The sequence below is a fragment of the Fistularia commersonii genome, chromosome 20 (assembly GCF_037954325.1).
Source record: "Fistularia commersonii isolate RoL2024-O1a breed Wild chromosome 20, RoL_Fcom_v1.0, whole genome shotgun sequence".
In the NCBI taxonomy this organism is placed as follows: domain Eukaryota; kingdom Metazoa; phylum Chordata; class Actinopteri; order Syngnathiformes; family Fistulariidae; genus Fistularia; species Fistularia commersonii.
Window position 1 is genome coordinate 14565363 of NC_141303.1, and position 13781 is coordinate 14579143.

At 47.5% G+C, this 13781-nt stretch overlaps 1 protein-coding gene across 2 annotated transcripts in view; it reads left to right on the plus strand.

Moving 5' to 3' along the window:
- The first annotated feature begins 2681 nt into the window (after positions 1-2681).
- The window catches only part of disp1 (dispatched homolog 1 (Drosophila)), a 50218-nt gene continuing 39118 nt past the window's right edge, over positions 2682-13781 (plus strand). For both annotated transcript variants that reach the window (XM_086166733.1, XM_086166735.1), the window contains exons 1-2: positions 2682-2839; positions 4169-4242. The gene's annotated coding sequence lies outside the window, so the exon portion shown is untranslated. The remainder of the gene's footprint in view (positions 2840-4168; positions 4243-13781) is intronic.

Sequence of the window (13781 nt, forward strand, 5' to 3'; positions counted from 1 at the left end):
GGATCTCCGGTTGTCACCGGGGCTGTCGCTGCGGGCGATGTGCGGTGAGAGGCGGACAACTGCGTCAGTCCGGTTCCCCGACCCCAACACGGTCCCGGGGTCCGTCCGGACCGCGGGTCCAGGCCACTCCCTCTCCACTCCCTCCTGCCGCCCGGCCGGCGTGCCGGGCTTCCCTCGGATGTCTGCTACAAACTTTTCAATGCCATTTAAGAATTGGAAGGACAAAACTAAAACAGCATACAGATTTTTATGTAGAGGATTATTATATGGAAATTCCCAAATTGTTTACCTGGTGACTCGAATTGTTCTAGTGGACCCATTGTTCTTATTACAATGTAAATACATGGAAAGCTAGACTTCAGAGAGCCCACGTCGGAGGAATGCAATTGTCACAGCAATATGAATTAATAGAAATAATATGCAAATAAAGTACACAGATAAAAACAAACAAAGATTGCGTACAATATATACAATACAATACAATACAGAAGTATAAAAAGAAATAAAGGCCATGCCTTGTGTCGGGGATGGTTACAGAAATAACAGGTGTACAGTAGGAGACGTGGGCCATAAAAATGAAATGATAGTAATTCAGGTGTCCTGGAAAATGTATAAATAAAATATGAATATTTTACGTCTGACAGTGGTATATAGAAGCGGAGGTAGTGGGGAAGTGCAAAGAACTATTTTGGTGATGCCTGTAAGCAGCATCAGTGCCGTGTTACATTCAAAGACATGTTGGAGTATTTGTGGCGTTCAGTCTGACAGCAGATGGAAGGAGGGACCTGCAGTAGTGTTCCTTCTTGCAGCGCGGATGCAGCAGCCTGCATCGACCACCTCCGTGTTGCCCAGACGGCGGTCCAGGACCGAACCGACTCGTCCGACCAGCGTATTTATAGTATCACCTTGTTCAGGCTGCTCCCTTCAGGGAGCTCCACAGCCAATCGTCTGCCTCTATCTAACCCTCTCCTCTCACATCATGTAACTTCCTGTCCTCTTCCTCCCCATCCATAAACCTCCTCTCTGGTCTTCCTCTAGACCTTCTGCCTGGCAGCTCCAACTTCAGCATCCTTCTACTCAGATCCTCCTCTGTCCATGTCCAAAGAGGAACCTGCACATCTCCAGAGCCGCGGCCTGTCTTCTCCTCGGGGTCTCAAAACCAGACACCATGGCTGCTCTCACCTCCATCTTCTCCACTTTCACTCAATTTAAGTATAACAACTGTAGAACAAATCGATTTTTTTGAGGAGAAAAAACATGGATATTGTCCCCTAAGTTGGGGGTTCTTACTAAATTTGACAGATGACATGAAAAACATACAACTGCCGCTGAGTACACGTCAAATGACTATCTGGAACTGTAAATCCCTGGTGTTAACAATAAAGACAGATTTCTTTTTGGTCCTGTTGTTTTTTTTATTATTATATATATTTATTTATTTTGCAGATATTAAAGCTTTGTTTAAATATGATAATTAGGATTATAATTGTAACATTTTGTCTGTGTTAGATTATCCAATTTTGTCCTGCCAATCCCCTGTGTGGCGAGGAAGCCAGGATGTGTCTCAGGATGAGTGAGGCTGCCAGAGATGGTCATCCTGGCTTGGACGAAGCCTGGTCCTGGTCCAACAAGGTCTGGTTAGGCTTTGTGGGACCAGGATGCCCTGAAGAAAAGACAAACCACATCAAGGACAGATTAAGACACACTTGGAGCAGCCCAAGGTAGAGAAGGTACATGGATGAAGAGGATCTGGAGACACTAGGGGTTTTGAAGCATCCATATCTATGATGATGCCAAATTTGCAGGACAAGCAAGTGTCATGAGGTCCAATATGCTTAAATCACTGTGTGAAGGTGCTATGGCAAGGAGGAGCCAGGACCACAGGTCAGAGACTCATCTTCATCCACTGACAACCAGACTGGGTACTTTGTCCAACTCAACCTGAGAGAAGACCGCCACTTACCTGCCCAGGCGAGGAGACAAAGCACCAGATGAATACCTAATGGACAACGTGGACATGACACTGATGATCGTCTCACTGATGATCGGGTAGAAGTATCACACCACCCAGATGGACCCACCAAAGGGAAGATCTCACCACCAGTGGTTAGTGTCACAGATCAGAAGAGCTGCAGCAGCAGCGCCTCCCTGAGGGTGGATTCTGTGGAGGCTGGTCTCAAAAAGGTCTTACAACCTGAAGGAGAATGACTTTTCAAATAAAATAATGTTACAGAAGGCCAACACAGACACACGCAATGATTTCTATTAACATGATGTGTGATGATCTCGCGAGATTTGGTGACAGACCGTCACGTCGGCTAAGTTTCTACACTGATTATTTTCATTTTAAAACGTTTTTATTTGATCAGTGGTGTATTTCTCTGCTCCTTTCTGTTGGAGTCTGCAAACACCTCCGGTGCCAACATGTTCTCCACCCGTTGGGTTTCCTGTTTGAACCGGATTCAGGTTCTTTTTCTTTTTTAGTTCTTTTTCATTCCCATTTTGTGGAAAAAAAAAAACACAAAAAAAAACATTCTGTTCATTTTAATAGATTTTATTGTCACTATCATTGGTCTGATCACTTGCATTTGTTTTTTTTTGTAAAATCGAGATGTTTGTGGTCAGTGAGCAGCAGGTTGACTTCCGGAGCGGAGCCGGGGGGCGGAGGCGCTCCGCCCGCAGCCGGGGAGGAGGCGCCCTCTCCGGGGAAGAAACACCGAGCGCGCAGCTGCCCGTCCCGACCCGGCGTGCTCCGATCCCCGGACCGTACCGGCGTCCCGACCGGGGGGGGGGGGAGCAACAGGAGGAGCGGGCTACGCCGCCAGACAGAGCCCCGGGGGTGAGTACCCCGGCCGGGCCGCCGGAGGAGCCCTGCGCCGGGCCAGCTGTGCGGGGCGCCGGCTAGCAAGCAGCCGGCTAGCGGAGCCTGCTAGCCGGCGTAGATCCAGCGCCGCTGGCCGGGGGGAACCGAGGAAAAGTCCGGAGTTCTCGGGGAGGCGGGGGGAGGGATCTGTCCGGGGTCAGCGGGGGTCCGGGCGGCGGGCGGCTGGGCCGGTGAGACCCCGGCCGCCGGAACCGACCGGAGGCCGATGCTAGCCCGGGCTGGAGATGACCGTCCGGATGGAGGCGCGTGGATACCCTGCGGGGGGTCAGTGCGACATCTGACATCCCATAATACTCTGAGGAGATGCGCAGCGTCAAGTCACCTGGATTGCACTTGCGTCGTCTCCTTCCTTCTCCTTTCATACCGTGGTGATGTTTGTGCAGCTGGGACCAGGGTTCCAGCCCATCTTCTTCTCCTCCTTCTGTGTCGGAGCTCCACAGCAGCTCTGAGACCTTCAGGTCCAGTGAAGACCAGTTTGCAACCCTTCTGCTCCAACAGCTGAGCCTCCACCATGGACCTTCTAGAAACCAATGCGATCATTTCAGGAGAACTTCACCATGTCGCCGTCTTTTCCAGAGGCCTTCTCCTTACCGTGCCTTCCGTGTTACTTACTGAACCTTCTCTTGGAGGTTCTTGTCCTCCAGGTCCTGGTTGATCCTTATCAAATCTTGTTGTGGTAATTGGCCTAAATTTCTTCTCCAAAACGTTTTATCTTCTCATCCCGGAGGCTTCTTCTGTTGCGATTGACCAATGGTTGTTCCTGACCTCACGGAGGATGGATCCCGGCCCTCCTGCTGTGCTACCACACTAGAAGATTCCTCAGCAGGATGGTCTGATGAAAGTCTGGCCAAGGAGTGCAGGTTCCTTGGGTGTTGTCACCGCCGTCAGATCACTAATCTGCACTGAGAACTGCACGCCGGCATGTGCACGCAAACAACAACGACGAAGACTACGATTTAAAATATATTGAAATTTGCATTTGCTGTTTGATCCCTGAAGTCCTTGCAGACCTTCTGGTGATCACAGCTGGGTTTCATAGGTTGGCTTTTGTCACCCTCAGGTTTCCTGTTGAACGCTGAAGGTCTGTTTTGCTGTGGTTTAGAAGATGTTTGCAGGTTTTTACGGATTTAGCATAAAAAAAACACTATCTGCCTTTCATTTTGAAAGGGTGCATGTTCCTGCCGCGTCCTGATCAGCGCACTTAATGGAGCGGCGCCTCCGTCGGGTTACGGACAAATGCTATCGATTGATTCCCGACACTTCTATATGTCATTGTTTTCCTAGTTGGCTGGACGGAGCTGAATCCACAGGGAAGTCAGAGGGCGCTAACAGGAAGTTTGTCCAAAGTGCTTATGGAGGTACGTGATCGGTGGCTCACACACACATACACACACACACACAGATTCAAGTATGCAGAAAAAAGTCTACATATACAAAGATGCAAAGACACTGCCATAAAAGCAGAGCATAAAATGGCAATTCATAAATAAAGATACGAGGAAATCTGTGAGAAATTACTTAAGAATCTACAAAAAATGAGTAGATTAGCTGAAAAAACTGGATAGTTTTAAACATGAAAAAATCTTGTAATATAGTCATTCCGGTGTGGTGAAATGAGATGAAACACACACACACACACACACACACACACACACACACACACACACTCCTTCTGTTCTGATGACCTGTTGGGAGTTTCCAAATCTACCTGCCAGGGTTGTGGGCTGGTCTAGGTTATGGTAACTGGTTATAGAAATGGTACAGTTGATGAACATTAACTAGTTCTGAAGGGGTCGTTATACTGACGGGGGTGTCGTTCATTGAGGAGCTACTTTTTCAACAAGATTGCAAGGTTGCTTTTCTGTTATCGTTGGTTTGGCCTTCCAACGGCGTTCAGGTTTTTGAACTAGCAAGTACTTCATCGTACTCTGCATTCCTACATGTACTGTGAGTACTGTGAGTACTGTGAGCAGCCAGGAGGCGGCAGCAGACACCCACCCTCTGCGAACAGCTGGACAGATAGCATTGCTTTAAGTTTGTTTTAGTGTCACAAATAATTAAGCTTTTATATACACATATTTATATGTATATATATTATGATAATTGAATCACCAATTGGAGATTTTTGAATGTAACATCACTATCAAGATTTAAGTTGTCCTGCAAATAAGCATCAATTCAGTGGACATATGTTAGAGCTGCCTTTAGCAGGATGGAGAAGGGGGCTAGATGGGATTTCAGAACAAATTGAAATAATGCAAGAATAGTATCAGTAATGGTATTGTCATTTGTATTTATTCAAATGGAGGTAAAAATGATGTGAATGGTCTTGGTGAAGGTCAGACCAGTAGTTGTCCTGCAGCGGCACGGAAACCTGAGCTGAGAGACCCGGCTCTGCTCCAGTCCTCGTCCACCGACATGTCGACTCGTGCTGGAGTTATCCATCCGTCTTCTGACATCCCTCTGAGAACGGCGCTGACTCCACCAGCCACCAACAGCTGGAACCAGCAGCTGCCTTTTTACTGCTTCCTTTCACTTTTGGATCGTTTTCATGGAGACAGCTTGTTCCAAAGTGTGTGTGTGTCTGTGTGTGTGTGTCCAGATTCATCTTTTTGGCAACTTTCTCTCACCACTTAGCAAATTGACTGTCAGGGCAGGGAAGCACACCAAAGAGCTGTTTGATTTACCGATGCAGCTTTTCTTGGGGTAAATATAAACCCGGGGTCACTTCATTGCCGTTATCGGCCTTGTTTGGCTTTCCCAACTGTCTTGATTTTTCGTGAAGGAGATCCACCAGGATGCGGGGAACATTCCTCAGGTTTTGCTCAACGTTGAAATGTATCATGCAGTTGCTGCAGAGAACTCAGCCGCTGGGACTCTCGCCATTCGGCTGTATCTGGGTTTTATTGAACCTTAGGGAGGTTTGTGCTCACAGACCGCGGGAGTGCCGTCTCTGAAGGACTCCAAATCAGCGTTTGCCGGCTGTTCAAGATGATTTTGTTTTAAATTCTTTTTAAGTAATTCCTTGCTGACTTTGTAAGTCGTTCTGCTTACGTTTGGCTCCTGACTAGCTCAGCAGATCCATCGCAGGTTCTCAGTGCTGACTGACGCTCGGACTCGCGAAAGACAGAAAAGGCAAACAAAGACGAGGTCTCCGCTCAGCAGGTAGACTACTTCCTGATAACGACAAAACCTTCAGGACACTGAGACTGAGCGGGTTTTTTCAATCGATTGCTAGGGGACGAACGGACTCATCACTTTAGCAAAAGGATCTGTCAAAAACTAGCTCTTCTTGGAGTAGTAGGGGTCGAAGGCAGGATGCACTTTGCATTTGAGGGTCACCCTGTGGATGGTGAGTACAAATGATGGAGTTGAGGACCTATAGCAGGGTCTCAAAGGGTTTTCAGAGTCACTCTTCTCAGGTTTGTAGAAGTAGCCCAACCTGTCATCTCTCCCATCCTCCAGGTCCTTCGAGGGGACGGGAGCTTCAGTTCACTGATGCGCTACCACATTTATTTTTCTTTTTGCACCATTTCACCCCCAGCTCAGAGTGGGCACTCGCCGGTGGCGGGGAAATCCGTTGAAGACCTGATCCAACCTCAGAGGCAGTCAGTCAAACGGGTTCGAAGTTTTGAACCCCGGACACAATCAGGTCAACCCGACGGGTAATACGCGCTGCCAGCAGCCAATGAGAAAGAGGAGTGGAATATCATAACAGATGGCGAGGAGAGGGACGGCCGAGCCCGACCGGACTTCGCTGATTCGATTTGTGCGAAGAACAGCTGTAGCCGCTTGTCGGCCACGTTTGTTTACCCTCTAAACTCGCTATAGTAGATTTTCGGATGCCCTCCGTTGACTTCAGTGGGTCGGACAAGTCAGGTAGTCTGCCGTCCGTCAGCGGGCACCGGCGTTGAACCCCCCCCCCCCCCCCGTCTTTCTGGCGTCTAGAAAAAAATCTGCCCGGGTCACGTGTGCGCCAAGCCTTCTCCAGATCAGTCCCGACTGCGAACGGCGTGGCATTTGCCCCCAGCTGCAGACAGCAGTTGGGAAGTCGTGCAAATGAAAGGTCTTTTTAAGACCCGCGTTTCCTCCCCCGGTCGCCCTTGGTGTTCCCTCTGAGCTGTAAATCGTCCAGGCTCCATCTGCTGCCGGAGCCATCGGAGACCCCTCATTAGTCTGAGACAAGCCAGAGGCGGGGGGCGGCCCGGGGACGGGGCTCTGACCCCGGGGTCCCACAGTGACAGCGGGCCGGAGCCTCCTCTGTCGCTTTATGACCAGCCTCTTTTTGTGTTTCCAGCGAGGCGTCAAGATCCGCAATCGATCTCCCTCTGTCGCGGCTGAAGAGGTTTCCTTTATCTGCCTCTTCAGTTTCAGCTTTTTTTTAAAAACATGGACTTTCTTCAGGTTCTCTTGTACTTTTTTTCCCCCCTTTCTTTCTGTCTGTAAACATCTTTAATTTGCTGAGTCTGGGTGTTCTTTCCGTGTTGATTTTTCAGCCTACTATTGTCTGGTATGAGCCGACAAAGCTTTCAGAGGGCAGCGGCTGATGTCTTTCCGTTGAACGTCTTCGTTTGATTTGGGATTTAAGTGTGTGCTTAATTTAGTGGAGTCTAAGCTCCATATCTGTTTTGTTTCTGGTTTTTGTTGCCATCCTCACTTCCCGTCCTGAGTAAGGCTTAGATGAGACAGAGAGCTGTGGTCTCCTCGCAGTCATCCAGACACACCTGCATGCAGGTTCTCACATATGGTACATGTATGGACACAAGCATGTCTAAGTGCGCACAAAACATGTTGACACAGCGGCAACATTTAGCTTGAATTTTCTTTGCTGCCAGTGTCTTCACGGGTGTGTATGGGTGGTGTGTGTGTGTGTGTGTTGGGGGTACGACGTGATGGCGCTCCATGAGCCAAACAGGACTTCAAAGCTATGTTTTAGTAAGTGCACTTTCTCAAAGCTCGTTCTTTGGCTCCAGAGCGATAGTCTGTCTGGGGGTTACGATTTACCCTGGATCGTCCGGCCACAGCACACCAAGGGTAGGGGCCTTCTTTTTATTCTTTTTTTTTAAATTTGAGTATTGTGTATTTATTTGAGTATTTGAGTTACAGATTAAGTGCTGCAAAAAGTTCAAGGTCAGTACAAGTCCAAGGAATGTATGATCATACATACTGAACCTCAAAACACCAGACTAACTAGTTTACAGAGCTCTCCTTACAAACAATACCGCAGACAGGGACTTTTGATACTAAGTCCACACTAACAAGATACCAAGGTAGTCAAAAAGCACCAGAGATGCTGAAGACATTGGCTGACATTCCTCTACAATGTCACAAAGAGGAAGGAGACAGTGCCTCAGGATAGGCCACAGAGGTATCTTCCTGCTAAGCTTCCAAGAGACAGTTTACAGACTGGTTCTGGAGAAGATACTGTGGCTGATTGTTGACCATTTGATCCAATGGGAAAAATGAAGATTACGTTCTGGTTGTCGGAACATGGTGCGGCTTTTCACTCTCGAGGCGATCCCGGAGGCTTTAGGGAGCACACTCATCATCTCTTTATGGGCTTTGTAGATTTGGAGAAAGTGCATGATCATGTCCCATGGGGTGTTGTGCGGGGGGTGCTGCAGGAGGATGGGGTTACGCCTCATTCCAACAAACCATTCGCTCTCTGCACAAAAGTTTTGCAAAATGTGTCTGCTTATCTTGGCACAACTTCAGACGCACTCGCAGTTGGTGCTGGGCTCTACCAGAGCTGCCATTTGTCACTCCTTCTGCTCTTGATCTTAATGAACGGGATTTCTCAGCCCAGTCGGGAGGAGCGTGTCTGTTATGGGAACCTCGGAGTTGCCTCTGCCTTTTTCGCAGATGATGTGGTCCCATTGACCTCATCCCCAAATAAGCTCCAGCAGAACATTGGCCAGTTTGCAGCTCGGTGTGAATCGGTGGGGACGTGAGACAGCAGCCCCAAATCAGTGGCCATGGTTGTGTTCTAGAAACCGTTGGATCGTCCCTGACGGGTCGGAGAAGAAGTCATGCCTCTAGTGACTGAGTTTAAATGTCTTGGCGTCTTGTCCGAAGGAAGGTAGAGTGGAGCCTGAATTGGAAAGATGAATCCGTGCATTCATTTGCTTGTGAGGAACAAGAAGCAAAGCTCTCAAATTAGTGTTGCGTTTATGTAGCCGTTTTCACCTTTGGTCATGAACTTAGTTTCACGACCAATGAAACATGATCTTCGGAACAAGATGCTGAAATGGCTTTCCCCTGCTGGGTGGCTTGACTGAGATCAAGAGATATTGAGCGCACGACAGACATCTAGGGTGAGCTCGTGGTAGAACCACTCCTCCCTTGCATTTTCAGGGAACAGCTGAAGTGGTTTGGACACCTGATAAAAGATTCTTCGCCTTAAAGGCGAGTCCACCCTTGTGAGAGGTGGCGAACCATGGAGGAGGGCTTATAACTCCCGTTTGGCCCGAGGGCGACTCGGGTCTTCCTCGAGGGTGTTGCCGGGAACAGGGAAGTCTGGGTTGACCATCTTGGTCTACTGGTCTACGGCAACCTGGCCCCGGATGGACGACGAATAAGCGATTGAACACCGAAAAAGAACGTTTATTGATAAAACCATAACAAAGTTGCAGAAGTAGGAGGGTATACAGGGTCGCATAAATATAGCATTGTAATTATGGCGGTTATGTTAGGCTTTTCCCTTCAGGGGACTCCACAGAGAATCCACCTTCTCCATCTAACCCTAATTTCTGTAACCTCCTTTCTCACACCTGCTAACTTCATATCCTCTTTCATGACGTCCATAAATGTTCTGTTCGGTTTTCTTCCAGACCTTCGATTCCAGCGTCCGTCTACCAATATATTCACTATCCCTCCTCTGTACATGACCCAACCATCTTATTCTTCAAGACCTATAACATGTGCTGTCCCTCTGATGGACTCATCCCTGATCCTATCCATCCTGGTCTCTCCCAAAGAGAAACATCTTCATCTCTGAGTGATGTTAGTAGTAATGTCAATTGTAATTTGGATGATTACGTTTCAAATTACAGTGGTGGTCATATCAGTTCTACTTCTACAAATACCACCGACCAATAATGGGACTCATCAAAAAAGATGAGCATGATGAAGGTTTTGGTGCAGCGTCAGTGGGCTAAGTAGGGGGTTCAAGTATGGCTGTGAGTGAAGTTGGACTTTGGAGTGGTTTTGGCCCATGGAGTTATTTTTATGTCTGTTTGGTTTGACGTCATTGCCAACTAAGGTGACAGAAATAACTTTCCAGCCAATAAAAGCCAGAAAACGTTGTGGAAATGAGCATGTTGAGATGAACAAACCTTATAGATTCGACCGCCTCATTTACATCGCTGCCATTTCTGCAGTGCTGTGGGGATAATACCCATTAGAAAAGAAGAGTAGAATTGTTTTAATGATGTATGCAGCATGTGTGTGTGTGTGTTGGTGAATGAAAGAAACATAGAAAATGTCTTTTTAACACCTACTTTCACAGAAAGAGCCATAAAAAGTCAGAGCACTTTTTGCCTTAGTTGCCTCCACGGCTCCTCAGCCCCCGTCCATCACCTTCTCCCTCTTCAAACAAACACTTGGAAAACTGTCAAGCTGTCAGCAAAAACAACCAACAAGTCACTTTGCTTTATGAGACATGGACTTACCACATAAATCTTAATAATGACTTTTTCACCAAATGTGACCATTTTAGTTTGTCTGTTCTGCTGTTCGCAGTGCTATACAGTGGCGAGAAAAGGTATGTGAACCTTTTTGGAATTCCACGGTTCTCTGCATGATCTGGCCATAATTTGTTATCGGCTCCACATCCAAGTCGAGGGTCTCGTCAAATACACAAATCAAATCCTGATTTTTCATGCCTAAGTTGAGGACGGCCTTGAAAACCTCATCGTGTTGGTTGAAAAAGAATGTGAACCGCTTGAGTCGCCCTCTAAAAAGCCCCTTGGAGTCGCGTTCAACATACCTGGAGTATGATTTTGGAGGTGTGGACTTTGAGTTCGCTGTTCACAAGAAGAACACACTTATTGGAGCTTGCCTCTCCAGAAAGATATCTGATCGAGAATTGTTGATTTACTTCGAGCTGGAAAGGATTACAAAGGCATGTCAAGACTTTGGAAAGTCTGTCATCGTGCAAACGATCTGTCAACGGAGACACTTTGGGGACTCTGGCGACTTGGGCCAGACTCATCGCTGTGGTAAAGTGAAAACTATTAGAACTGGTTAGCATCAGTGTTTGCGAGTTTACGGTCAGCAATACGTCGAACTAGCACAGTGTCGATGGTTGGACACCACAAGGAAGCCATGGCTTACTAAAAAGAACGGTGCCACTTACCTGAACTCGGTTGAAAAGCACACTGATGCTCCACAGCGACGTCGGAGAAATGTTTTGTGAATTTGTGGAGAGAACACCACATCCACATCACATTTGGTGTGTCCAAGTCTGAGCCCAAGCCTCAACCCAACACAGATGCTATGGGATAACTTGAAGAAAGCCATACACAGGACAAGTCCAAAGAAGATGACAGAGCCAAAGCAGTTCTGCCAGGAAGAATTCCTCCTGAACGATGTGCAGGTCTGATCCACGGCTACAGGAAGTGCCTGCTCAAGGTTATTGCTGCCGGGGGGGGGGGGTTAGCTCATTATAAACTCCAACGGTTCTCTTGATTTTTTTATTTTTTTTCCTTTTTTTTTTTCCCACTGCCATTTTGACTTTTGGACAAGAGATTTCCCTAAAGAATTATTATTTGAGGCACATTATTCTTGACCATACGCTTAACTTAGATGAACAACCAATCACACTTTATAAATTGCAGAAAACCGTGACATTCCCAATAATCCAAACTATTCATTGCCGTTGGTAACTGTACTAGTAGCATTTGAGTTCATGTCAATGTGAATCTTTAGGAAAAAGGTTTTTGGGCCTTGTGAAGTGCATCTCTTGTCGCTCCACAGTTTGGACGCCAGGGGCTTTTGCATCAACATCTAGCTCTCACTTCTCTTGAATTTCCAGATAAATTCTCCCAATATTTGCCTCCTTCCCTCCCTCCAACTTTCACTGCCTGATTCCAGCACTCCTTTTCCTGTCCTTTTCCTGTCCTTTTCCGTCCTGAAGATTTATTTGCACCGATCGCACATCTAGAATAGAATATCCACGCTCGTAGATTGCGATGACTTTTCTCTGTGGGATGTGATTTAAGTAGCACTCGGTCTGCTACCGTAGGATTTATGGGATGCATCAGGAGGGCCGCAGGACCGGTGACCCTTGTCCAGGTGTTAATGTACTTGCCGCTCTACCCAATCCATCTGCTGGTAGAAGGCAGCAGGAAAACCTCCCTTGTTCCGCAGTCGCTGAGGCGAAAGAGGGTCACGTTCGCTGAACTAAGGCTCTGCCTAAAGATCGAGTACGACTTGTTACTTGTGTGACTGCTATAACTGGTACTTCTTGTACTGTACGTCAACAGAAGCTATGAATTGTGCAAGTTTTATTCAGAGATGAAGTATCCATATATATAATCCAAGGGAGAAACTCGGGGATATTGTAGTTTCTACATTGAAACTCTCACCACCGAATGGACGCCAGCCTTCCTTGTTCTCCAGGCAGAACGGAGGGTCACGGCCTTGTCTTCTCTCTCTGTTTTTTTTTTTTAATTTCTTTTTTAAATGTACCCCCACTATTTTCCCTGGTGTGCTTTGACTGAATACGACAGCAGGCAAGACCTCATGAGATGTGATGTAACAGCCTGAAACCGGTAACCAGAGTAACAGCTGGAGAAAATCAAAGCTTCTCCCGTTCGTTGGGATTATCTGATGACTCCAGAAGCGCCTTCACGATTATTTAACCGACACTTAAAGTGGTTATCTAAGGAGTCCACTCCCACATCCTCCCCCGCCCTAACCTTTGGCCCGAGAGGTTAGTGTCCGCTTAAACAACATGACCTTTAGTAATGAGAAGGAAAGTCAGCGAGTAACCTGGAAGTGCTTTGTGTGCGTCTCCTGGGAACTCAAATACTGCCGTCTTAGACACACAGGAACAGCTGCACGGCTGCTGCTATGTGACCTGCTCCGCCGACGCCGCTCTGTCATCCCATTATTTCAACTTGCCGCTTCGGATTCAAGCGTCTCAGGTTTGAGACCCCGTTGATGTTTCTCCTGGTGGCTTCAGGCCAATGCCATGATTTGAGACGGGGTTTTTCTTTCCGTTCCGTTCCATTTCTTCAAATATGTTGACCTGAACTCCAAAAGCGCACGCGCCTGCAAGAATTTACAAGACGAACCATCCTTCAGTCACCAATTCATTTCCCAAATTTTAGACAGAAATTTTGTGACTATGGAATTCCTGAATGAATCCTGTTAAATTACCTAAAATCAGTCAAACTTAGCGAGATCTGTTAAGAGCTGGCCATCAGCAAACAGTTTGCTCCTCATCTCTGCAAAGACGGAAATGATCGGCATTTAATTATCGGACTGTTCGGCGAGGAACCTCGGTGTGGTCCTTCACAGGACTTTCTTTCAACCTTCACAAGAAAGGGTTGAGGTCACCACCTCAGAACCGTGGCTAAGAGCAGGCCTGTCTCATTGTTAGAGCGTGCAGGATCCGTAGCCGCTCATTTGCTGTATTGGATTATTGTGACCTCCTTTATCTGGGTTGCCGAAGGAAAGCGCGTGAGGTCTTCAGGTTGTTCAGAATGTAGCAGCTCGCTGACCTGGTGAAGTCCTGCGTGCCTGGACGTGCACCGAGCTCCGTGCACCGAGTCTTTTGTATCCGCGAGGTCCGTAAAGACTGCCGGTGAGAGGCCTTTTCTTCTCGCGTACCACCTCAGTGGAACATCTGCCTCCTGTCATCAGGAGGTCCCGTCGAAGACCCGCTTGTCTG